General features: G+C 33.3%; 3 non-coding genes across 3 annotated transcripts; 2 read left to right on the forward strand and 1 right to left on the reverse strand.

The window, feature by feature from the left end:
* Positions 1-1720: 1720 nt before the first annotated feature.
* TRNAL-CAA (transfer RNA leucine (anticodon CAA)) lies at positions 1721-1804 on the forward strand. Its single transcript has one exon. It is a non-coding gene; the product is annotated as a tRNA-Leu (tRNA).
* A 194-nt stretch (positions 1805-1998) lies between these two features.
* On the forward strand, positions 1999-2093 carry TRNAY-GUA (transfer RNA tyrosine (anticodon GUA)). Its single transcript has 2 exons — positions 1999-2035; positions 2058-2093. It is a non-coding gene; the product is annotated as a tRNA-Tyr (tRNA).
* Positions 2094-2525: 432 nt separating this feature from the next.
* On the reverse strand, positions 2526-2609 carry TRNAL-CAA (transfer RNA leucine (anticodon CAA)). Its single transcript has one exon. It is a non-coding gene; the product is annotated as a tRNA-Leu (tRNA).
* Positions 2610-26259: the final 23650 nt, after the last annotated feature.

Raw genomic sequence — 26259 nt, forward strand, 5'->3', positions numbered from 1 at the left:
AGAGAAAGGTTAAATAAAATCAATTAATGCACAAGATTTTGATAAAACCCATGAAAAAAGAGAATGGACCATGGTTGAGGAAAACTATCTTCTACGCTAAGTGAAATTGAGTAAGAAAGTGTTGTGAGTTGATTATTGATAGTGACATCATGCATAATTTGTTGTTCGTAGAGATGGTTTAGAAATCGAGATTGATAACTATTGTAACACCTCATGCAATACATACTCTCTCTATTATAGAAGGTACAACAAGTCATTGTGAGAAATAAGGCTTGAGCTACGTTCCATATTAGAGGACGCATTGATAATGTGTGGTGTACTGTGGGTAAAATTATGGTAGTACAACAATAATATAATACGTAATTGGAGACAATACACCTTCACCATTGCACCTACTAATTTTGGCTGTGTAACGCCTCCTTCTGTGTGCACTGATGTCAATATTATTTTATAGGCTATATATCTTGCCCTTTTGGTTCATTTTTGTTCTGCTATTGGGCTCTCTTAATCATTTGGACTCTCTATTGTAATATGAAGCTATCTCACTAGTTTTATTGCACTTCCATCACCATTGTTATATTCATTTGCTGCTTCCATCACCATTGTTACATTCATTTGCTGCTTCCATCACCATTGTAGCTTCAAGTGTTTGAGGGATTGGTTCTCATCTTCACTCCAACAAGCTTCTCACTTCTTGGTGTTGAAGGAGAGTTTCTTCTTCCTCTTTGATTGCATTTTTCATTCAATTATCTATGTTAGCATATCATTTGTATTGCTTCTTTCACTATATCTCTTTTAACATTTAATTTTTTTATCCATCATGGTTGTTCATGGAGGTGAACACATTGAAGTAGGGGTCTGACTATGGGAGACCTCTAAATCACAACCCCAACATTTCATCCTCGTTCTTGTATGTGTAGGTTCATTGAAAGGGAAGCATTGCTTTGACTAGAGGCTATATTCGTTGGGCATTTGTGAACTTATCTTACCCTTTCTTGTATTTTTATTGTTTTGTTTAGTTAGTTGTTAGCTTCTCGTTGTTATTTTTGTCACTCTCAATACATAGAGTCCTTGTCTAGTCATTGTTACATTTTCTAGTACGATTTGTGTGCTTCGTTTGTACAAGATGCCAATGTGCTCTGCTGTCATCCATGATCGCGCTTGTACCTTGGATAAAGAGCTTGTGACTTGTACTTTTAGAATCTATGGTTAAATACTTTCAACAATATTTAGTTTTGTGCCTTTATTTAGTTATAGTAAATTAACTTAGAGGTCAGCGGACTTCGAACATTGCTTTTACTGGAGAGGAGGTTAGTGAGTCCTCGAGAGGTTTGACCACCTTTCACAACAATTCACTTTTCCTACGCTACGCTTAGAGATGTGGATAGCACATGGGTTAGGCATTCTTGGGGACACTTTCTATGTTATATGAGATATTACGATAAGTATAAGAGTTTTGTAAACATGTAGATATTGTTCGATAGAAGACTACTCCTTACACTTTTTAACAAAATGGAGAAGCAAAAATAATGAACAAAATCATAATGAAAAGAGATAAGAGCATGCTAAGTGATGCTTATCTTGATTGAATATATTACGATAAATATATATTGTTTGAAACCATATCAATGGATACATACTTGATTTCAAACTATTGCTTCTCCATTAAGACATTAATCTTCAAAATTACTATAGAAAAAGGTCATTTATTTTCAACAAGGTCAGGATGGCCGAGTGGTCTAAGGCGCCAGACTCAAGTTCTGGTCCTCTAACGAGGGCGTGGGTTCAAACCCCACTTCTGACATGCTAAATTGTTTTTGAATTTTTTGACTTCCGCATAACGTTACTCTTACACTGAATTTCTCAAACAAGATCTGAAGTGTTTGATTTACAGTTTCTTGCGGTGATTCGTTGCTCATGCCGTTGTTTTTCGCTCCAAAACCATTCTTGACATGACCTAATTTAGTCTTCTCTCACACAAACGTTGTAATCATTAATCCGATCTTAGCTCAGTTGGTAGAGCGGAGGACTGTAGTGGGACAACAAATCCCTTAGAAATCCTTAGGTCGCTGGTTCGATTCCGGCAGATCGGAGCTTGCCTTTTCTTATTTAAAACTTTTTCTACTTTTTTATTAATAATTTGTTATATATCTTTAGACCTATCAGATTTCCATAGACTTTTTATTAATAATTTGTTATATATCTTTAGATCTATCAGATTTCCATACTGATTATAATTAGTTGATTTTTTCTACTTTTATTAATAATTTGTTATATCTTTAGATCTATCAGATTTTCATAGTCTATAATACTGATTAATATTGATTATAATTTGTTGATATTTTTGACCTTTTATTAATAATTTATTATATATCTTTGATCTATTAGATTTTCAGAGTTTATAATACTGATTATAATTAGTTTTTAAATTCAACTGTATGAAAACTTTTGTTATATATCTCTGTTTGTAATTTGTTGAAGAAAACCCATGCACAAGTGAAAAAAAATAAAAAAAATGCTTGTAATGTGAGAAGTGGGGTTTGAACCCACGCCCTCGTTAGAGGACCAGAACTTGAGTCTGGCGCCTTAGACCACTCGGCCATCCTGACTGCATATTGAATTTTATTTAATTTAGGTATATCTTAGTTTGTATTATAATTTAATTAATAAGCAAGTAAAATATTAATCACTTATACAAAGGTTTATCGATTTTAGCGTTGATTTCTTCCTCGAGATAATGACTATAAGATTTGGGAAGTTGACGAATCGTCTTGGCATCTTGTTCTATTGGAATGATAATTTCACCCAACCCTAAAGGAATTTGTTTCTTTCTCATATACTCTCTTATTAATATATTAAAAAAATTTAAAATCTATGTTTTAGAAAGTTTATATTAAAACTTAATAAAAAAAATTAAAATCTATGTTTTAGAAAGTTTATATTAAAACTTGGTTGATTGTTTATTTGGTTTAACATTATAAAGTTTATGAAGATATAGTTGTAGAAAAAATTAAGTATAAGTAACAATTTTAAGAAGTGGAGGCATTGAATCATCATGTTTTGGAATTATAAATTATAGATGTTGATTAGGCATCTTAGGAATTTTGTAAATTTTTTGTTATTCCTGTACAATCAAGGAGATAAGAGCACCCATCATTTTTTTTTGAACCATAAGGCATATCACATAGCAAAGTAGATTAATCTCATTGTTGTGTGGGAGCTGGAGAGAACTGGTCATAAAGAAATGGTCTTGACTTTGATAATTGATTTACCTATGTGAAGTAGGATCATGAGAAGTTTAAGTCACACCATTGATAGGAACTTGACCCATAATATAAGAAGTGTTCGACTAATGATTAAATAAATCTTAAAGATGTCAAGGCTATATTTTTGGCTTGGGCCTATATCTATAATTACACAAATAAACCACATTCACATTTTTAATCAGAGAAATTAAAATCAATCTTAGCATAAGAAAAATAGCTCTATTTCTAGACTTCCAAATTCTAAGGAAATCTTTCTATCTTTGGTCTATATCTTTAATTACACAAAGGAAACCAAATTCACTTTCTTAATCTAAGAAAAAATTAAATCAATGCTATCATAATAAAAATACCTTTATTTCTAGACTTGCATATTTGAAAAATAATATATGCTCAATTGTTTTTGAAGTATAACAATAAAAACAAGTTGGGGTTGTATCCCCAAAAATAGTAGTTCTCCAAGAAAAATAATGTGAAGAAATAGAGAAAAGAGAGGCCATAAATCCATTTCTAGGCTTGTTGAGCACAAGGAAATGTCCATAAGATGTATTTGGAATTCTCATAACCCCAACGATAAATAATTGTGATCGGTCACTTCTAGGTGAATCAACATTTTTCCCATGAGCAACCATTAATAATAAAGACACCATAAATGACCAAACTTGGGAGTCACTCTTGCCTAGCATGATATTTGGATTCTAAACCAGCAAGTTCAAGGAGAATCTTGGAGACCCTAATGATAATTCAACTTATTAAGAGTCAAGACAAAAGGACTGAGAAGTTTATATAGAACACCTAACATATCATTCCTAAAATATCTTAATTTCATTGCCAATCTTTTTACCAAGCTCTAGGAACTTGAAACCCAACTTGTGAAGCATAACATTACTTATAAGCTCATCTATCTAAAAATGGAGAGAAAACTTGATACAACAAGATGAAACTTTTGTTGTAACATAGGCCATGGTGTCCAATCTCTATAAGGGATGAGATTCATGATGGTGCATATGCCTTTTCAAAATAAGAACTTTAATTACAAGATTTTCTACTAGAGACAAACTAGAGGTGTTGATGATAGGGGACCATCAAAAGACATAGCTATTGAAAGAGGCCATTTGAATCCATCATCAAACCATTCAAGGAAGGTTTTAACAATATCAAACACAATGGAACTCTAAATATTGGTCAATAAATTGGCTATGAGAACAGAGTGAAAGCTAATTCTCTTCCAACACTTCTTTCCATAAGGAGCTCCAACTTCATACGATATTTGAGAAGGATACTAGGCACCTAAGCCTTCAATAGCACCTATAATATACTTAGTACATAACACACTAATCTACTTGTGAACATTATTAATGCCCATATCCTAGGGATGACAATAAATCTCCTATCCTAGGACAGTTTATGAAAACCTTAGGATTTCCTATTATTATCCTAAAGGAAATCTCTTAGGATTTTTGCCAACCTATTGTAGGTGGATTTGGAAGGATCCCAACAAGAAAATAATAGGTGTATGAGAAAGAAATTTGGTATAATTTAAAACTTTCTTGCAAGAGAAAGTGATTTAGAGTTCCAAAAGGAATTTTTTCCACCTATTAAAGGACATAATTTAGGTGGTGTTTTTTCAAGTTACTAAAATATGTGACGTTTTATCAAGATTCAACTACATCTTTTGACTCAATCTTTATCCGCCTTTATTTGATAACTAGTGGCTATCAATAACCCATCTTGTATAAGTATGGATGGTCCACTTAGTATAGATTAAATCTAGGTGACTAATTGTTAGTGATCACCTTCAACTTAAGTGATTTGTTGTCTACTTGGTGACCTAATGCCAACATTGTGTATTGGTAGAGTGTCTTGGTAGGTGACAAAAATAATATAACTTGACATAGTAGTGGTCATTAACTTTTTGTATTCAAGGGTTCATATTAGTTCATTCACCAATAATGTGATACCAAGATCTCAAATTGTGGCAACTATCAATTCTATCTAATTGATGCAGTGAATGCATCAAGGTAGAGGAGACATCAATTTGTGCTAGTTTTTCTTCTTGATTGTAATATCTAAGAAAATGGTTAAAACAAGGTATTATGAGAGTTTGAAAATACCTATGGGAATATGTCAAAGAAAGAACATGATATTGGTTAAAGTAACATAATGGGCCTCACCATAAATTAATGTTTTCTATTAATCTATTTCAAGTCAAGAGTTCATGCTACCTTTTGGGCCTAGAAGTCAAGGTGTTAGTGGTGGGCTATGCTATTTGATGATTTGAAAATATCATGAAATTATGTATACTTGATTCCATTTTCCTATCAAACCTATTTAATATTAAGACAGACTGTAGGCCATCAATCATTTCATGTATCAAAAATGCATGAGAATTATTCCTCATATGATGGTTTAATCTACTAGAATATTCATTCTAAAACTAAAACATAGAAGGAAAATTCAAATGGAAGAATAACAGGTTGGATGTTAGTGTGAAAAAGGTGTATCATCAAACTAGTTATCTTTTAGACTATTTAGTACATTCCTACCATACTGTACACTTAAGCTCACTTAGAGGTTACTTTGGGTAAATATTGGTACCATGTCTCCTTCATTGATGATTTCTCAAGATACAGGTGGATTTATTTTATGCATTCTAAATCTATATTTTTCACTAAGTTTAAGGAATTTAAGGCCTTAGTGAAAAAACAATCAGATTATAAAAAAGATTTAAGGACTAATAGTGGGGGTGAATATTGTTGTTGGTAATTTGATGAGTTTTTTAAACATGTAGGTATTGTTTGATAGAAGACTACTCCTTACACTTCATAACAAAATGGAGTAGCAAAAATAATTAACACAATCATAATGGAAAGAGATAGCAACATGCTAAGTGGTGCTAATCTTTTTAGAAGCTTTTGGGTGGAAGCTAAATTGGAATTTCTTGTTATTTGATTAATAGATCTCCTTGTTTCAATCTTACTAACAAAACTCCTTATGAAACATGGATAGGTAGAAAGCCTTTGGTTGGAAACTTAAGAGTCTTTGGTTGTAAGGCTTTTGTTCACGTGCTTCAAATAAGCAACATAAACTAGATATTAAATCTCATAGGTGGATCTTTGTTGGTTACAACGAGAATGTAAAATATTATAAGATTTGGAATCCTCTATCTTGAAAAATAATCTTTTCTAGAGATATTATTTTTAGGGAGTTTAGATCTTGTTAGAGTATTCGGGTATTTACTTGATTAATTAAATAATATTTGTTTAATTATTTAAGTTCCCTTTATCTCTTTTACACTTAAGCTAACTTTAGGTGCATAATAATTAATTCTTTTATTAATTATTATGTGCAAGCCTAGGTTTTCCTTTTTAGGGTTTCTTGACCTATTAGAGGTTATTCTTTTCATTGTATTGTAAGGATTATCACATTACACATTTTGTGAATATTGAGCTCTCATCTTTTTGAGCATATTTTTTGTGTATTTGTTTTATCTATTATTTGCTTCCTTGCTTCTCCTTGAACAGGTTATTCAGCTTGCAAAGATCATTTGGGCTCCTGTGGTGTTGTGTTTCTCAACTCTCACAGAGCTTACTTAGGTAAAGAAAAATCAAAGGAGAAGACAAAGACATGGCACTTTGAAAGAAAAATTGAGAAGCAGGAAGATGCACACGTGGAAGAATAATTAGATGGATTTGAGGATGGAGAAGAAGAGGGTTCAAATATTTTAGATGATGTTCATGATGAGCTCATAGAGGAATATAAATAGATTGAGCCCATTACTCCTACCTTGAGGAGGTCCACAAGGAAACAAAATCAAGTTGACAGGTATTGCCCACCAAATTTTCATTATGTAATTGCTTTGTTGAGTACCGACAATGAATCTATATCTTTCAACGAGGCTCCCTCTTTGGAGGAAACCGAGTCTTGGATGCAGGCCATGCAAGAGGAGATGATGGATTTGGACAATTGTGACAATTGGTATCTTTTAATTTTTCCTTGAGGAAGGGAGCCCATTGGATGCAAGTTGGTATTTAAAAAGAAATTTAGAGCAGATGGTCGGTTAGAGTGGTACAAGGCTAGACTGGTGGCCAAGGGCCACTCCAAGAAAGAGGGAATTGATTTTGGTAAATTTTTCTCTCCTATTGCAAAATTGTCTTCTATTAGATTCCTATTGTCTATCGTTACTTCTTGAATTTTGAGATAGGTCCAAGGGGTTGAGCTTAGTTGGTTAAAGCATTGAGTTCTCAATGTGGAGACCCAAGTTCAACTCCCATGAGGGACACCTTTGTGTATAATTCTAAGTTGTGACTCTTGGTCTTCTATTGGTTGTTTAAAGTGGATTTCTAAGTTGTGACCCTTGGTCTTCCAATTGTTGTTTCTAGTTTGGTGCTCGAAAGGAGCTAGTTGTAATAAGTTTGTAACGTGGATGCTTGAATGAGCAAAAATGAACTTTGTGATTCTATGATACTTAATACAATTTTTTTTTTTGAGATAGAGAAAATGGATGTTAAAACTACTTTCTTGCATGGGGATCTCGAGGAGGAGATTTATATCCAACAACTTGATGATTTTGTTGTGAAAGGGAAAGACCAATTGGTTTGTAGGTTGAAGAGATCTTTGTATGGTTTGAAACAATCACCTAGGATGTGGTACCAAAAGAATGATACTTTTGTATTGAGTCTAGATTATATGAAGAGTGAGGAAGATAATTGTGTTTATATTAAGGTTATTGATGATCATATACTAATAATTATCTTGTATGTTGATGATATGTTGATAATTGGTAACAACAAGGTGATGATTAGAGAGCTCAAGGATCAAACTTCTGGTACATTTGATATGAAGGACTTGGGGGCTGCAAAATATATTCTTGGGATGGAGATCAACAAAAATCATGCTCACAAAAGCTTTGGTTAATCCAAAGTAAGTATGTTGATACTATTTTGTAGATAATATGCACGATTGTAAGCTGATTAGTATTCCATTTCCAATTGGTTCTAAGTTGAGTTTAGACATGTGTCCAAGTTTTGATGATGATTATGAGGATACTTCTAAGGTTTATTATGCTAGTGTTTTTGGGAGTTTTATGTATGCAATGGTTTGTACTAGACTAGATATAACCCAAACAGTCAGAGTTTTGAGCCAGTTTATGTCTAATCCTGGTAAAGAGCATCGGACTTTTGTTAAGCGGGTGTTTGGATATTTGCGAGGTACTTCTAATTACTATTTGGTTTATCATGGTACTAATGATGTTATCAGGCCTTTGGATATACAAGGATATGTTGATGTAGATTTGGAAGGAGACTTGGATAGTTGAAGGTACACTAGTGGTTATGTATTTAATTTCTTTGGAGGAGAAGTGAGTTAGATGGGTAAGAGGCCACCCATATTAGCTTTGTCCTCCACTGAAGTAGATTATATGGATGATACTCATGCCTCTAATGGGGTAGTATGGTTATAGAGACTTGGTATTGGCATTGGTTTTGTTTGCGGGATAGTGAGGATTGTATGTGGTAGTCAGAGTGCTATATGTTTGGCCAATAATCCCATGTATCATGCTCATACTAAGAATGTTGATGTTGATTATCACTTTGTTTAAACAATGGTTGAGAATGGTAAAGTCTTGATAGAAAAATTTAACACTTTGGATAATGTTGCAAATTCTCTTACGAAGCGAATGTCCATAGAAAATTTCTCTTGATGTAGGTGTAGAGGGTGCAAAATTAGGGTTAGAGTTAAATTAATATAATAAAACCACTAAGTAACCTAATTTACCAATACATTGAGGAAAGATGGAATCTAATAGATTTGACCTTGATAAGTCAAGATTTTGATTAGATTCCTGGCCTCCTAGATGGGGCTCTTTATTCCCTAAGTTGAATTGAATTTTGAATTGTTAAAGATTAGGGAAAAATAATAAATTATTGAAGCAATATGATAGAAACAATGAGCTACAAATGTTGTACAGAGCCACCATCTTAGATCCAAGAAGAAGAAGATGATTTCGATCTATTCCTAGAAGTTTGACCTGATTTTTCGAGACCGTGATGCTCCAATTCGACTCGGTCCTCCGAATTTATCACAGTCAAAAGGGGAACCTATTCATCTCTATGAATCCTGTCGATCCTCTTGAATGTATCTCTATACCTATTTCTTGCACATAGAAAGAAGGGAGAAATTTTTGGGAATAGAGGTTTGTCTTAGGTCAAACCTCGATTTGGAGTTAACCATGAAATTGAATTGAAAATTTAAATGAAGTATTGTAGTAAAATGATTTTGTTTTGAGGAAAAGGATAATTTTTTTTGAAACACTAATGATATACCTTTAATGAAGTTTTGTTTGTCTTCACAAGGAAATAGGATTTCATGTAGATAGTCTTCATAAAACATAGAACATGAATGTCATCTCCAATGGTTGAATCTTGAATTCACTTCCGCTCCAATGCTTGATAGAAGACCAATTGCTTGCTCACTTGAATTTGCTAAAATGTAGGATGATAAATTGATCGATTAGGTTTGAAATGAGAGGGGTAGACATTCTTTTATACTTGTTGGTTGATTTTTTTTTTTGAATTTTTGACATGAGTTGATGCGAGATCTAAGTCCCTGCCCAAATTAGGGGACTGTTATGAGGCCCCAAAATGGGCCCTTTTTGAGAGGACCATGGCATCGGGCGCCATGGTCCTGAAAATAAAGGCTCCAAGATCAAGGGGAGTCAATTTAAACAATGAAAATTAGTCTTTGATAGCTGGTGTGAGCAAAATTATTGCTTTAGTCAGGCCTTAGAGGACAAACACCGAAGTGAGGACACAATTGTAGATGAGTACAATTTAGGATGCTACGTTTAGCCCCCACTTTAGCAAGAGTATGAGACTAAGCATACTCATGATAAAGTACAAAGGTTTGCATTAAAAACTTTCATCAAGACATCAAAGAGACAAGACACACTAAGCCCCTAGAGAACTTTAGGAACTTACTGCGTGAGGTGAAAAATGATGATGAAAAACTATTGCGAAATCACAAATATCCAACCACAAACAATCCTAGTCCTACAATAAAACATTCACCATACACCAATGAAGATACCTAAGAACATGCAAATTAACAAATAGAAGAAATAATACCATTCACATGCCAAGTAGGGGTTGATCTCCATTTTCTCCTATCTCCATTGATCTTGTTTGATATATTTTGCTCTCAGATTTTATATTGTGCACAAGAGCTCAACAAAGAATGGATTGTGGTTGTAAAGTCGCTTGATCGCAAGAAGGCTTGATTGCATAAAAAGTGTTAGGTTGCTGATTAGACACATTAGACACATTAGTTAGATGACCGATTAGATGAATTATGTAGAAGGATAAAATAATCCTCTTATATAGAAGACACTTTAGAAAATGGAGGGATAGGATTGAGAGGTGAAAGAAATAAATGGTCGGCTAGGATTAAAGGATAGGTAGAAGAAAAAATAGAATAATGAAGGGGGTAGGTAGAGGAAAATTAAAAGATAAATAAAATGTGTCATGAAGAGAAAAAGCTAATAATTAATAGAGGAAGTGGGACCAATTAAATAAATAAAATATTTATTTAATTTAGGGAAAGATAATTTAAATAAATAAAAATATTTATTTAAATAAGGAAAGGCTAGAAGAGACCAAATGAATTCATTAAATAAATAAAAATTTATTTAATTAATATAAGACAGGATAAAATAATTAATAAAATAAAATATTTATTTAATTAAACAAGATAATTTTAGGTGTCTACACTTACTACTTCAATATCAAGATAAAAGGGACATTATAAGAAAGAGGAAATACAGAGAATCATGACTGCTAGCCTAGTTAGGTTTGCTTACAATGAGTCATGAAAAAGAAAAATACCAAATTACAAATCAAAAGGCCTAGTTTGCAAAGTAACTTGAGTATTGAAACATGTTATGGTGTGTGTATAAAGTGAAACATTGAGCGAAGTGTATGCCCCACATTAAAGAGATTGCATATGCTTCATCAAGAGCAATTGCTTTAAGGTAGCATGCATCCAAAAGACAAGCACATTACCACAATGGTATGCCCCCAAGAAAGGACAAATCAAAGGATAATGGTCACAAAGCATAACACACACAAGGGATCCACTAATTGTAGGGTCAATATGCTCTTATGATAAATAATGTATATCATGAATATTTATATTGAATTTAACTCATCCCCCAAATATAGTGGAACCATAAACACAATGGAAGAAGGGAACATGTGTCTTTTGAGTCAACATGGAAAAGACCAAAAGAGATCTCAATGCTTTGCATCGTCCCCAAGTAGACAACACAAGGGACAACAAATTGAAGAATTAATATACAAATAGAAGAATGTCACAATAGATTCAACCTCTTCATTACCTTGTACCAATAGAGTGACAAGGGTCATCCAAAGAGAACCTAACATAACACATCACAGGGGAAACACATTACAGACAAGCAAGAGAGGAGAGAGAGAATCTATGACACAAATGAAGATAGTCAAGCAAATCACCCAGCTCCCAATCTTGTTGAACATTATTTTGGGAAGGTGATCAAGATGTAAGAGGAGCCACTTCAAGCACGGTAGATGGAGCTACCACAAGTTCGAAACAATGACCATGCTCTAATGATGAGTCACTTTGTCTGTCACTAAGAGCTAAGATTACTGCTTTTAAAAACTATTTAGATAAATCATTGTCAACATCAACAAGCTCATACATATCAGTCGAATAATTAGAATCAACATTGTGTTAAACCCAACACAAGATTGAGAGGGGGGGTGAATTAGTCTTGAACAAAAATTAATGTAGCACATAAACAATTAATCATCAACACAAACACAACACATCAACACCAAGATTTTATACGTGGAAAATCCAAACAAGGAAAAACCATGGTGAGCACTTGCCCATAAAATATATCCACTATGTATATCGGATTACAAAGAATGAGCTCACTACTCCGGACTTGCAACCCAAAGCTAACTACTCTAGGGACAAGATACAAAAGAGGACTTGCAAAACTTGAAGCTAACCATAACATGGAAAGATACAAAAATAAATTGAAAAGAAGGTTCTCCTAATCATGAAGTTGTCCTTGAACTTTGCATGAAGCGACCAAAATCAACACACACAACTCAGATCTCAACTGTCAACACTTTGTCTCATACATATGTCACAGTCTCAAAAACAACTTGGATATCATTCAAACACAACTCTTCTTCTCTACTCTTCACTAAATTTTGCACACTTCCTTTCAGATTATCTACATTGTTCTTCCTACTCTCTCTACACTTGATACCTCATTGCACATTTAACTCAATCACATTCATTCCTTATATATAAGATATATCATCAAAGCCTGAACCAAGTCAACTTGAAACAAAATATATCTTCTGGACCAAAAAAACACACGTTGATCCATTCTAGGAGAAAGAGGGGACCAAAACACATCTTGCAAATATCAATTTACCAATCTGCAATCACCAGAACATAAATAACAACATACCAACATGCTACACATCCATATAAGCAATTAACAATCAAAACATATCCTCCAATACAAATAAATCTAATATAGATCTCCACACGCTATGATGAGACCCATAACACACCAAATTACCTTCCACAAATCATATCCACACCCAAAGATAGGTCTAATATAGAATATCACAACCTGCTATGAACAATGCCACAACATCCAAAGAATACAAAGATATTTTTGAACCATGAAACCAACATATCCAAAGAAGATAACAACATCAAACAATGTTAACAACACTTTATGAACCCAAACACTTCCGAACAATCAATAGAGCAACTGCAACATCAATACAACAAGATATCTATGCACCACAAACATTCCAGACCAGCAACTATCTGGAATAACAAGTTTGACATCAATGACAACCACAACAACACATCCATTAATCTCCCCCTTTGTTATTGATGGCAACACTTCACCACACATGACTAAACTCAAAATATGCAAAACAATACTGCTCAACCTCATTCTCAATAACTAAATCTCTCCACTGCTTAATCTCTCCCCCTATCAGAAATATCTCAAAATTTATAAATCTCTCCCCCAAAACTTCTCAATCTCTCTCTCTTTTCCATCAAAGACAAAGGCCATAGAAACACTACATACTCCACTGCTCCCTTTGAGAGCAGCCACAACATCATTCTAGGATAAGAAATAGGCATGAAATCTCCCTCCTGGAAAGATGCATCTCCATAATGCACCTAGCTAGAAGAAGGAGGGGAAATAACCCCAAGCTTCTCTTGAAGAAACTCAAATGTATCCTATGCCAATGCCTTAGTGAAAATGTCTGCAACTTGCTCTTTTTTAGAAATGTTCTCCAATCGAACTTCATTCTTAACAACTTTCTCCCTTAAGTTTTGATATCTAATTGAAATATGCTTTGTTCTTGAATGCATAACTGGATTCTTCGAAATGTTTATTGCACTTGTATTGTCACAAGTAATAGGAATTGCTTCATCATATGCTACCTTGATATCTTTAAGAGTCTGTCAATCCTATTACCTGAGTACAACAAGATGTTGCTGAAATATACTCAACTTTAGTAGTAGATAGGGAAACTGAATCTTGTTTCTTACTGAACCAAGAGACCAATCTGTCTGCTAAAAAGAAAACACCACCACTAGTACTCTTCCGGTCATCAATACATACAACCCGATCTATATCGGTATAAGATTTTAACATAAAATCTCCACCTTTTTTATACTAGAGTCCAAAATCCACATTACCTTTTAGATTTCTTAAAATTCTTTTCATAGCTTGCTCATGTGTCACCTTCATATTTTCCTGATATCTAGCCACCAAACACACCGCCTGCATGATATCTGATCTGGATATTTTCAAATACAACAATTCACTAATCATCGATCTATACTTTTTCTGTTCAACCTTCAGAGACTCATCATCTTTTCTCAACTATCATCCAATGGTTAAAGGAGTTGTAATCGGTTTACAGTCATCAAAACCAAACTTCTTCAACATCTCTTTAGGAAACTCTCTACATAGGTTATCATATCCTCAAAATATAATGTCATCAACATAAAATATAACAATCAACAACTTATCTCCATCAATTTTAAAATAAATATTACTATTTGCAGTACCTTTCTTGAAATTTTGTTGAAACAAATACCTATCTAATCTTGCATACTAGGCTGTAAGTGCCTGTTTGAGTCCATACAACACTTTCTTCAGTTTGCACACCATATCCGGTTCTTCTGTCAGTCTGAATCCATCTAGTTTCTCAATATAAACATCTTCTTCTATATTTCCATTCAAAAATATTTATTTGACATCCATTTCATAAACTTTAAAGTTCTTGTAAGCAAAAAATGCAAGAAACATACGAATAGCTTCCATCCTTACTACAAGAGCAAAGGTTTCTTCGAAATCTATACCTTCCACTTGAGAGCATCCCTTACATACCAATCTTGCTTTATTCCTTGTAACTTGTCCTTTCTCATTTAGCTTATTCCTAAATACCCATTTAGTTCCGTAGACACCTAAAATTGTCCACCTTAATTAAATACATATTTTTATTTATTTAATTATTTAATCCTAGGTCTTCTATTAATTAAATTGATTTTATTTATTTAATTAATTTATTTAGCCTCTTCTAGCCCTTTCCTCATTTAGATAAATATTTTTTATTTATTTAAATTATCTTTCTCCTAAATTAAATAAATATTTTATTTATTTAATTGGTCCCACTTCCTCTATTAATCAAATACAAAATTATTTATTTAATTAATTCATTAGCTTTTTCCTCTATGACACATGTCATTTATCTCTTAATTTTCCTCTACATACCCCTTTCATTATTTTATTTCTTCTACCTACCCTTTAATCCTAGCCGACCATTTATTTCTTTCACCTCTTAATTTTATCCGTCCATTTTCTAAAGTATCTTCTATATAAGAGGATTCTTTCTCTCTTTCTAACACCTAATGCGACTATCAAGCCTTCTTGTGATCTAGTGACTTCACAACCACATTTCGTTCTTTGTTGAGCTCTTGTGCAGATACAAAAATATGAGAGCAAATATATCAAACACGATCAATGGAGATAGGAGACAATGGAGATTGAAACCCTAATTGGCATGTGAATGGTATTATTGTTCAATTTGTTGATTTGCATGTTCTTAGGTATCTTCATTGGTGTATGGTGGATGTTTTATTGTAGGACTAAGGTTTGTTGGGGTTGGATCTTTGTGGTTTTACAATAGTTTATCATCATCATTTTTCACTGTATACAAGTTCCTATCACATTCTTTTCGATCGGTCTAAGTATCAATTATTTAATTATTCTTTCATATCTTTTACCCAACTTTCATATTTAATAGCTTCTTCATAAGTCTTCAACTTAGTCATTGATAGAAAAAAATAATTGGCTTGTTCTTGAGCTTTTGCAAACTTCCTTCTTCTTCTTCTTCTTCTTCTTCTTACCCCTTCTCCATGCTTTCTTCTAGATCACTTATCTTCTCTATAGTTGCTGGAACAATCTCAACCTTCTATACTTTATCTATTATCCTTGATATAGTATACATTTCCACCCATTCTAACTCTTTCTGCAACCCTTTTACTGATCTTCTCTTTTCTGATCACACATCTGGTGCTATTGAGAAAAAATTCATAGCCTTTTCAACACATATGACTGACACTTAACAAATTATGTCTTAAACCTTCAATATAATAAACATCATCATTTTTATGCTATCCATCAATAGAAACACTTCCAATACCTCGAATAGATGCACCATCTTCTCGAACAAATTTCACTGATCCACCATCATATATCTTGAGATTAATAAACCTGTCTTTATCACCGGTCATATTATTTGAATATCCGAAGTCAATAGTCCATGTATTCAACTCTATCTTAGCAAGCAATGCAGTCTTGACTGTTCTCTCTTCTTCTGGTTTCTCCAAAGCATTCTCCTTATCTCCAATTGCTAAAAACAAGGATTCTTCATTTGATTCATCATCAAATTCATTTTCAGATGTATGTTCCTCGATAGAACATAAGCCCTTCTTCTCTCTTCTGTTAAGTTTACGTCTTCTAAATTTATTCTCTTCTCATCATCATTTAGTATCTTATAGTCTTCTCTGTGAGTGCAATTAGAAGCATGATGTCCAATTCTATCACAAGATATAATATGCAGAGATAACTTACCTTTGTATTTTCTAGTACCTCATTGCAATCTTCTCACAAATTTTGCTTCAACTTCATCTATATCTCCACTGCATTCTAGATCATTATGTATTGAAACATTAAATGATGCTTCTTTCTTTTCTCTTTTCTCTTCCTCCCTTTCAGAAATTTCAAAGGCTGCTAAGGTACTAGTAAGATGATCAATAGTATATTTACTCAAATCATTGCTTTCCTCTATGAAACACCTTGTTGGCTTGAGGATTTAGGCAAGGTCAACAAGATCTTCTGAACAACATCACATTCATCCAAATGTTCATTGACAACTCTAATACCATCAGGAAGATCAGTCACTCTATGAATATAGTTCTCATCACCTTGATCTTCAAGCATTCTCAGATACTCGTACTTCTATTTTAGATTCATCAGAAACCTTTTTTGTCTTCAGATCTCCCTCAAATGCCAAACATAACTTGTTCCATACAACTTTAGCTTCTTTCAATCCTTTTACTCTTCCAAACACTGAATCATTGATACAACTAAAAATTATACCTCTAGCCTTCACATTAGTCTCCTTTAACTTTATCTCATTCAAAGTCTAAGGAAAACCCAGTAGGGGTGTATATCAAGTCTGAATGATTTCCCATATTCCATTCTACAATGTCTCCAAATGCGATTCCATTCTCTCCTTCTAGTACGAAAAGTTTGTACCATCAAAGATCAGAACTTTGTAATGCACTTCCTATGCCATACGAGATCTACCTCAAGCGGTTAAGATTACTCAAGAGGAACCTTGCTCTGATACCAATTGTTGAACCCAAGGAAGGATTGAGAGGGGGGTGAATCAGTCTTGAACAAAAATTAATGCAACACATAATTAATCATCAAGACTAACGTAACACATCAACATCTAGATTTTCTATGTGGAAAACCCAAACAAGGAAAAACCACTGTGAGCACTTGCCCACAAAATATATCCACTATGTACATCAGATTACAAAGAATGAGCTCACTGCTCTGGACTTGCTAACTGAGGTTAACTTCTCTTGGGGTAAGATACAAAAGAGGACTTGTAAAACTTGAAGCTAACTGCAATAGGGTAAGATACAAAAATGATTTGAAAAGAAGGATCTCCTAATCATGAAGTTGTCCTTGAACTTTGCATCAAGTGACCAACATCAACACACACAATTCATACCTCAATTGTCAACACTCTGTCTCATCCATCTGCCATATTCTCAAAACAACTTTCATATCATTCGAACACAACTCTTCTTCTCTGCTCTTCACTAAATTTTGCACACTTCATTTCACATTCTCTACACTGTTCTTGCCACTTTCTCTACACCCAACACCTCATTGCACATTTAACTCAATCACATTCATTCCTTATATACAAGACAGATCATCAAATCTTGAACCAAGTTGTCCTGAAACAAAATATAACTTCCAGACCAAAAACACACATTGATCCACTCTAGGAGAAAGAGGGGACCAAAACACATCTTCCAAAGTTCAATTTACCAATCTATATTCACCAGAACATAAATAACAACATACCAACATGCTATGCATCCATATAAGCAATTGACAATCAAAACATATCCTCCAATATAAATAAATCTAATCCAGATTTCCACACGCTACAGTGAGACCCTTAAAACACCAAATTACCTACTGCAAATGATATCCGGACCCAAAGATAGGTCTAACATAGAATATCACAACCTGCTATGAACAATAACATGACATTTGGAGAACACAAAGATATTTGTGGACCACAAAACCAACATGTCCATGACACCAAACACATAACCAATGAAGATAACAACATCAAACAATGTCAACACTTTCTGAACCCGAACACTTCCAAAACAACCAATAGAACAATTGCAACATCAACACAACAAGATATCTCTGCACCACAGACATTCCAAACCAACAACTATTTGGAACGACAAGTTTGACATCAATGACAACCATAGAAACACATACTTACAACATATTATTAGCATGAACAATATCATCATCCATTTCTTTATCAAGATTAATGAAAATAGTATCTCTCACACAAAAAGAGCATGAATCATCATTTTTCTTAAACATTTTTAATCTTGGTGATTTAGGTTGAACTTCCTCCCTAGGGTTAAGAAAAGGCTAGAAAAATAAGACCAAGTTAACATTTGGTGTCTTCGGGGAGGAAATGGTTTGAGAAGCAAGTTCACAAGCCTTAGCATGACATCTTCATCGATGTTCTCTCGTACAATAATTTCTTTTAGTTTTAGCCAAGGGTTGTGAAGGTCAAGGATCAATGGACATAGATTTCTTTTCTTCCTTTAAAGGAGGAGGAACATGAGAAGGTCTACGAGGTTGGGAAATATGATATGCCAAGTGCTTCCCTTTGTAAGATGTATGAGGCAAGAGTGTGGAATATATAAGATGAATATAAGGTGTAGGAAGGATATAGGTCTATCATGAGGAGGAAAAATAGGTTTAGGGTGTCTAGGTGTACTCAAAGATAAGATCATCTCATTTTCCCACTTTTGATAAGATAGAAAGAGAGCATCGCTTCAAGGCTTAAGAGGCTCAAATTATTTAGGCCAAAAGTAATCAAGGGTGAAATATCCACGCCTTGTCAGGGGTTGGTACATGATATTAATAATCGTTATGATATTTCCATTATGAGCAAATTTCAAACATTTATGAATAGTAGAAGGAATCAATTTCATGGAAGAGAGCCAAGGATGTCCCAACTTCACATGAAATTGATATGATGTAGGAATGATAGAAAATGTCACATCGAAGCACTTAGTACCAAACTCAACGGGAAGACTAATAGAACCAATAGTAGGGAAAGAGAAACCATCATACACATTGACCATTACATCAAATTTATCATATGTTACTTGATGCAATTTTAAAGTATGGAGATATTCTTCAGTGACCACATTCACCATACACACTGGATCAATGAGCACCCCTTGTGAGAGTTTGTCTTTGATATTTGCAATGATATATAGTGGGCCATTAGATGATACAATACTTAATAGGATCAAAGGTAATGCATAGGTCCTTAAGAGGAGTAGGTTTATCAACAAGATTAATAACATTCTTGGACTCAAAACCAATGTCATTGGGAGAAAAAACAAGAGACTCAGACTCAATCATAGACTCAATCATATTAGTAGAATGGGAAGACAAAGGATTAGTAAAGATTTGGAGGTATTGATTAGGAGAAGATACATATTTTTTCCATTATCATTCACACTAGCTATGGATATGGTATTGTTATCAATGAACTCCTGAATCTTACTCCTTAAGGTATAACACTTCTCAGTATCATGACTGGGTTGATGGTGATATGAGAAAAAGGATTTGGGATCATGATAAGATGACAAAGGTTTTAAGGTATCAATTGGATTGATGGGAGGAAGTTCAACACATTATTATTTATCAGTCTCAACATTATTCTATGCAAAGACTTAGAAAGAGGAGTAAATTATTTTCTAAGTTATTTGGATAAAGGGCCCACACTTGATGTCATGGCTGTCGCTTGAGTTTTGATAATTTCGTTCATCTTGGTGCATCCTTTGTTCAGTTTAAACTTCACAAAATATTGTTGAACACTCTGATCCTTATCAACCAAAGCCATTGAAGGAGATGATTAAAATTGACTCACTTAAAGTTGATAATTATGAAGTACTACACACAACTAAGTAAAGGAAGTAAACTCAGAAAAGAGAATCTTATCCCTAATGTATTTTTGTAAATTAGCAATAAAAATTGTTTGAACATCATGATCAGGCATAGGATAAGAAATTTGAGAATTAAAATGTTTATATATACCAATAAAATTAGTCACTATCTCTTTAACTCCTTGCTTACAATGAATCAAATAAGTCAAAGTAATTTTAGGACTAGTATAATTGTGAAACTGTTGGATGAAGGTATTAGCTAATTATTGAAATGATGTATAGAATAAGTAGGAAAAGAGAAATACCATTGCAAATCTTTATCCCTAAAGGTTTGAGTAAAAAATTTAGCCATAAGTCTTTGGTCACGAGAAAAGTCACTACACAGAGTTTGAAATGTTTTCACATGAGTCAAAGGATCAATTTTTTTTATTGTAAAGCTCCAATTGAGGGACTTCCATATGTTTAGGAGGGACAACACAGACAATGTAATCGGATAATGGGCTCACTACATCAAATGTGGGCACATTAAACTTGAATCGGGTAATGGAAGCCAATTGTTGTTGTAGGGATGTGATAGTTTGAGCAAGGTTATTGATGGTTGCTTCGATGGATGGATTAAAACTTGACATATTGAATTGTGATGGAGGAGTAATGCATTGTTGTATGTAGGTGGAGGTTGAGAGTAAGGAGGTGGAACACTATGATATGTGGGTATGGGAGATGATTGGGATACAAATGGAAGAGTCACAAAAGGAGGTATATAAGAATGTTGATTAATGGGATTGCCCCCATGACTAACATGTGTAGTATTAACATTTTGTGTGGAAGTAGTCATGATAGAAGATGTAAAGGTAGGCACACTAGGTACAAATGTAGGCATATGAATGGAATGCTTGTCTTGACTAGTGGGTTGAGAGTAACAAAGGACTTTTCCACAACTTTTGATAGACATGGTATTAATGTCAACAATATGAGCAAGGCCATACAACAAATGAACACCAATTTTATCACTTTGCACCATCTTTTTAGTCCTTCAATCAATGGGATTGCCTCACTTTTCAGGTTTTGTTGACTCATCCATTGTTGAAGATTTTTAAATTTATTGTCAATCTTTTTCATTCGGGCAATGGTAATCCTAGTTATTGGTTCATCCTCATCATGAGAATTATGAAAAGAATGGGGATACATTACATTATTTGTTGGGTTGGAGGAACCACCATCATTCTCATGAAATAAGTTACCCAAATTAGGCTCCATATCCTTGGTAATTAATCCTTGGAAAACCTTAATTCTATAAATTCTTCTCACAAGAATATTGTAGGTAGGACTAATGGTAACAAAACTCATGCACAAAGAAGGGAAATTTGAATACACAAATTGAAGTTTGTGATTAAACAATGTAAAATTTTGTAAAAGTGATTGATTAACTAATTAATTAAGAAATTTGATTTATGAATTTAAAAGATAAATGCCTCTAAATCATAGAATAACATGTCATAAATGCCAGACTTGAAAATGGATTTGAAATATTATGCAACCCACAAGTGAATTTTAGAATTATAAATTAGGGTTTTTGTGAATTTAACCTATAAATTTATGTAATTCAATTGAAAATGATATCTATGAGTGTAAATTTGAATTTTAAAATTCATAAAAAATTGATTTGAGACAATGAATCCAAATTAGGCAACCCATAAGTTCAATTTGAGAATTATAAATTAGGGTTTCTGAATTTAACCTCTAAATTTATGTAATTCAATTGGAAATAAAATTATGAGAGTAAATTTGAATTTTAAAATGCATAAACAATCAGATGTGAGAACATAAATAAAAAATTAAGGTGCAATAAGTTTGGTTCACCAAAAATGTAGAGGGTTTAAAATTAGGGTTAGGGTTAAATTAAGATAATAAAACCAATAAGTAACCTAATTTACCAATACATCGAGGAAAGGTGGAATCTAATAGATCTGACCTTGATGAGTCAAGATTTTGATCAGATTCCAGTCCTCCTAGATGGGCCTCTTTCTTCCCTAAGTTGAATTGAATTTTGAATTGTTAAAGATTAGGGGAAAATAGTGAATTATTGAAGCAATGTAATAGAAATAGTGAGATATAGATGTCATACGGAGCCACAAACTTGGATCTAAGCATAAGAAGGTGATTCAGATATGTTCGTAGAAGTTCAACCTGATTTTTCGAGACTGTGTTTCTCTAATTCGGCTTGGTCCTCTGAATTTATCACCGTTAAAAGGGGAACCTATTCATCTCTATGAATCCTATTGATTCTCTTGAATGTAGCTCTATACCTATTTCCCGCACATAGAAAGAAGGGGGAAATTGTTGGGAATGGGGGTTTACCTTAGGTCAAACCCCAGTTTTGGAGTTAACCATGAAATTGAATTAAAAATGTAAATAAAGTACTGCAATAAAATGCTTTCCTTTTGAGGGAAAGACTAAAAATTCTGAACCACTAATGATATACCTTTAATGAAGTTTTGTTTGTCTTCACAAGGAATTAGGGTTTCATGTTGATAGTATTAATAAAACATAGAACATGAGTGTCATCTCCAATGATTGAATCTTGACTTCACTTCTACTCCAATGCTTGATAGAAGATTGATTGCTTGCTCACTTGAATTTGCTAAAATGTAGGATGCTAGATTGATCAATTAGGTTTGAAATGAGAGGGGTAGAACTCCTTTTATACTTGATGGTCGAAAAACAAATTGAATTTATGACATGAGATGACACATGATCTAGGTCCTCGCCCAAATTAGGTGACCTTTATGAGGCCCCAAAATGGACCCTTTTTGAGGGGACCATGGTGTTGGGTGCCATGGTCCTAGAAATCAGGGCTTAGGGATCAAGGGGAGTTAGTGTAGATAGTGAAAAGTTGTGTTTGATAGTTGGTGTGAGAAAAATTAGTGCTTCAATTAGGCCTTGGATGACAAACGCCAAAGTGAGGCCCAAGTGAGGACAAAATTCTAGGTGAGTACAATTTAGGATGCTACAGTAGGAAGGCCATGAGCCTTGATCATTGTACTTAAATTTATTTTTTATGTACCTCTTAGATTCAATTTCAATGCATAATTTAAAGTGGGATAATTTTAGGATAAGATAGCATTAACCTTGCAATCTTAAGATATTCATTTTTCTCTATGTTCTTTGGAAAGTGTTCCCTAGGACATGTGAGAAACATATTAAATATTTGTACTTTATGGCTATTTGTAATTGAATTTTCAAGAGGTGAAAATGAAGAGGTGATGAAAATAAATTTAAATTGACAAAATACACTCTTTCTCACATCCATATTAAGAGATGAAAGTTCATGCACAAGGAGACCGAGTTTGCGAGGAGAAAAGGTGTCCATTTAGGGTTTTGAATAGTCATTGGGAGTTAGAGAGCACTCAAAATGTCTTAAGTTTGTGTGGCTTTGGGTTTGGTACCCAAAGAGGAGTCAATAGAAGAGTTTTATTGTTCTATTATGTCTATTGGCTATTCATTCTCCAAGGCATGGGTTTTGCAAGTGGTTTTGGCCCCTTGTTTTGGGAAAACAACAATTGTTTTCCCCCTCCCTTTTGGATATAAATTGGAGCCAATACATAGTTTTTTCATCATATTTTCTTTGAGGTATGCAAGTAGTTTAGAGATTATTTGGAGAAGTTAAGTGAAGTGTATAATTTTTGCAGCCTCTCTTTTTGAAGATTAATAATATACTTGTCCTCATTCTTTGGTGGAGTATTTTCCCAAAAGGGGTTCTTTATGTAAATTTGGTGTCTCTTTTGTTATGATTCATTTTATATTTATGTTGAATGGTGCAATCACATGCTCATTTCATATTTAGTTTTAGATTTGGTAATGTTTTCAAGTTTGTAATCACATAAGAAATTTCTTAATGCAAGCATTATTTACCTTGTTTCTCAACACATCCTACATAAGGAGGAAATTCAATTAATATGATAAATCAATGCACTATGTGGAAAATTAAGAGTAGAAGTGCTTCTTCTGAATAATATGATCAAGAAAAAGTAGGCACATCGGGAAAATCCAATGCCTTCATGGATTTAAGAGACCAATACAATTTTACTTCAACTGATTCAATTGATAAGTATCTCATAAGGAGGAAAATTGATTTGGATGAGGATGATGTGAGAAGAAATGATGTTGCAATTTGTATAATTGGTAGGGGTTAGTCTAAAAATTTAGATGAAAGAAAATATGGCATGCTTGGTTAAGGTATGGATGGATGATAGGTTGACCAATATAACTTTTCACCTACTAGTTCTCATATGTCCGAATTTGATTGCAATTTATACGATGTTGATTAGTAGATACAAAATGAGATTGATGAAAGAAAAATAATTTAAGATTATTGTTTAGACTTGATCTACTAGGTTCGAAAGAGAAGACAAGAACTTCAAGTTGAAATTGACTAGCTAACATAGGCTTGCACTCAAGTTGCTCAACAATATATGGAAAAATAATACAATGCACAAAATGTACCTTGCCAGTAGATGTATAATATTCCTCAAAATAAAATAAAAAACCCTCAACATCAAAATGTGGGAAAATAAAAATTGGAGACGACCCCAAAATACATGCTCAAATATTTACACTATTTAGATAGTCTCTAAGGGAAAAAAGGTACAAAAAAATTAACATTTATGGTATCCTAAATTGTCTAAATCCAATCTGGATAAGATTAGAGGAAAGATTTCAAAATTTCAAGGCAACAATGTAGTCATGGGAGACTACTTTATCAATATCACCAATGAGTAGGAAATCGAGATGAAGATGTAATGATGAAACTATTTGTACAATATCTTGAGGAAAGTGTGAAAGAATGATATATAAATATCCCAAATTGTAGCATTACTTCTTGGGGGAGTTTTTAAGTGTATTCAAAATATAATATAAGGATAATATTGTCCCAAATTTTACTATCCATGAGATCACTGCTTACAAGAAGAGCATTAAGGAAATGGTGGAAGAATTCAATAGTGAGTTCATTATTATTATGAGAAAGGTACCTAAATATCTCAAGCCTAATAATTCAATATGTCATGTGTTATATTGTGGTTCTTTTAATTCCAATATTGGGTATTCTTTGAGAGATAAAAAACCTCAAATAGTTAACGAGGCATATGCAACTACCATCAATATTAAAAGCAATATGAGAGCATCAAGTAATAATTTGAAAATGATAGATGCAAATTTGTCACAACTAGATAAGTTATCTATAAATAAACTTCTTAAAACCAAAAACAAGTTGGATAAACTAATGTGGTTCATAAAATATTTGTCTTATTAAGCAACAAAACATGAGAAAGGGACTCCACCTTAGGGTGCATCCACATATTATAATGAAGGGAAAATATTGCAAAATAGTCCATTCAACATTAATTGGTCTAAAAGACCATAACAAGATGATAAGAGACTACTCGTAAGCATGTGAATTTCAATAAATAGGACAAGGATACTCTATATCTTCTAAGGAGGTAACACATAAAATTTCAAGATTTATGGTATGAGTCATGTTTCCTTATGATCATTTGAATTATGCGATGACCCTTTGGTAGAGATGAAGAATTTCTTAATGAGAAGAGTGTTGTTGAATTTTATGAGGATAATATCAACCAATTTGATGATTTTTTCTATGGTTAAGGATGAAGCATGTCATGATATCCTTGATCTAAATGATAAAATTTTCTAGGGTGAAGGTAATGTTAATCCACACCACTATCTATTTATCTCTCATGTAGAAAACATAAAAGAGGACAAGGCCATCAAATGAGGAATTTAAAACCATCACACATGCAGTAGTAATGCAATTGCAGAATGGATACCAGTTAAGAAATAAATATTTTTCCATTGCAAGGGAAGCATGAGAATCATAAATCAAATGTAATTGTTCCAAAGTTTGATACTAGTATATAGAAGGTGAGCACAAATGATAAACATAATATCCTAACCCAAAAAGGTTGATGATAAAAGAAAGACTATAGAACAATAGTAGACTAAGAAGAAATTCATGTTAAAGTTCTTGAGACAATAAGTGAAAACAAGTGGTATTTTTGTTGATAAGGAGAAAATTTATAAT

Source organism: Cryptomeria japonica, chromosome 2 (genome assembly GCF_030272615.1).
Source record: "Cryptomeria japonica chromosome 2, Sugi_1.0, whole genome shotgun sequence".
Classification (NCBI taxonomy): Eukaryota; Viridiplantae; Streptophyta; class Pinopsida; order Cupressales; family Cupressaceae; genus Cryptomeria; species Cryptomeria japonica.